The sequence below is a fragment of the Thamnophis sirtalis genome, unplaced genomic scaffold (assembly GCF_051295495.1).
Source record: "Thamnophis sirtalis isolate CommonGarterSnake01/CBP01778 unplaced genomic scaffold, rThaSir2_p1.2 scaffold_5, whole genome shotgun sequence".
Lineage (NCBI taxonomy): Eukaryota > Metazoa > Chordata > Lepidosauria > Squamata > Natricidae > Thamnophis > Thamnophis sirtalis.
The window spans coordinates 50,584,305-50,586,506 of record NW_028261385.1 but is presented as its reverse complement, the minus strand read 5'-3'; positions in this window follow the sequence as shown (position 1 = coordinate 50,586,506).

The window sequence follows — 2,202 nt, the reverse complement described above, 5'->3', positions numbered from 1 at the left end:
ACGATAACATAATCTTAGTTTTGTAAAAATATTAGCTAAAACGTGCTGTGTGACTCAGGACAGTCATTATCTCTTAGCCCACTGTAATCCCAGAGATAAATATTGTTAAGATAAAATGAGAATTGATCCCCACCTAAACTGCTTTGAATAACTTTGCTATTTAACTATGATAATAAAATAGAAAATGCAACATACCACTTGTTTAATTGTTCTGCAGAACCTTTTTTTTAAAAAAAATCCTTTCTATCCATTTTCAGAGACACAATGCCTCCGCTACACAGGAAGTTCTATTCTTGAAAATGCATTCTCAGCATATGATGTTAGTCAGTCTCTTGGGTATCTGAATTAACAAAGCTTCCTTCCTGAACCTCTCCAATGTCTATTTTTCTGGACAAGATTAATAACAGGAGACAAGTTATATTTCAGCAGCCCCCAATTAAACTTCCCAAGGATTTCCCTCCCCTCTGTAATTCCCAGGAGAAAATGAAAAATCTGTCTGCATGAATTTGCTGCTGATTTCACCGAGCACAATTTATCTCAGGCACTTTGAATTTATGGATCTTGCACTAAAAATGAGTGATAGTTTACATATTGGCATTGATTAGCTTCTTTCTTGAGCTCATAGCAATTTCAGTGATAATCATACCACCACCATTCAACCAAAGTGCATTAAATTGAGATATACCATATTGTAAATATATTCAACTGTAATATGTGAAATATTTCTTTTCATGTACATGCATTATTAAAAAAACATTGATAACAGAACAAGTCCTAAGGCAATTTATAGCATGCTTTTCCAAAACATATAGCATTAAAACTAGCATTATGTTTGAAAGTAATTACAAACCACGGGAAATGAAAAAATAATTTTAAAAAGTTTGGAATTTTTATCACATTTGTAGCATTGATTACAATTCTATATGCATTACTATATAAATCTCTAATAAAATTATTCTATTCCTTCAATTGTTTCAACCCAAATCATTTCATAGCTTTTTAAAATTCTTTTGAAGGCTTCATGTTTACTTTTTAAAATTCTTTTGAAGGCTTCATGTTTACTCCTCTTCATATTCTTTCAGCAAAGAGATATTGGAATAGAATTCATATCTTAATACAGAAGATTCTTAAATGAATATAAATATAAAACTGGGGCCTTTGTTTTGGGTCTAACAGACAAAAAACTTGAAAAATGGAACTTTGATGTTATACAGTATATGCTAATAGCAGCAAGAATGCTCTATGCATAAAAATGTAGTTACTTTAATTCCCACAATGACTGGCTGCAAAAGCTGATGGGGTTAGCCAAGATGACTAAATTGACTGATTAATTAAAGAAAAGAATACAACTAACTTTGCTTTTACTTGGAAACTACTTTTTAACTTCAAGCTTAAAGGAGAAAAAAATGAAAATTCAACTTTGAGTTTTGTAAATTAGTTACGTTTGTTGTTATACAAATGGCTAGTAACATATTACAGGTAGTCCTCAATTTACAACCACAATTGAGCCCAGAATTTATGTTGCTAAGTGAAACATTTAAGTGAGTTTAGCCTCATTTTATGATTTTTCTTGCCACTGTTGTTAAGTGAATCATTGCAATTGTTAAGTTAGTAACATGGTTGTTAAGTGAATCTGGCTTCCACATTGACTTTGCTTGAGAGAGGCTGATCATATGACCCCAGGACACTGCAACCATCATAAATATGAACCAATTGCCAAGCATCTAAATTTTGCTCGTGTGACCATGGGGAAGCCACAATGGTCATAAGTGTGAAAAATAATCATAGTCACTTTTTTCAGTATCATAACTTTGACTGATCACTAAATGAACTGTTGTAAGTCGAGGACTACCTGTACTATGTAAAAATAAAAAGTTGAGCTTGTATGTTATTACCTTATTCTACTGCACTAAAAAGAATTGGAAGTCAATGTTTTTGTTTTTCTATCATTCATTTTACACATTTTTCTATTTCCTTTTTCCTCTCCTACTTTCCTATTATTTTCATTTTTCTTTGTATGTTATATTATGATAACTAATAACATTTGTAAGATAACACACTTCCAAACAACTTATTTCCATCAGAATTGCTCTGTATTTTTTCTGTCACTGTGCAGCATTTATTCTCATGCAACCTTTTTTCGATCCACCACTTCCTTAATTTTATCGTTATTCCATGCATCCTTTTCCTTATTTCCCATTA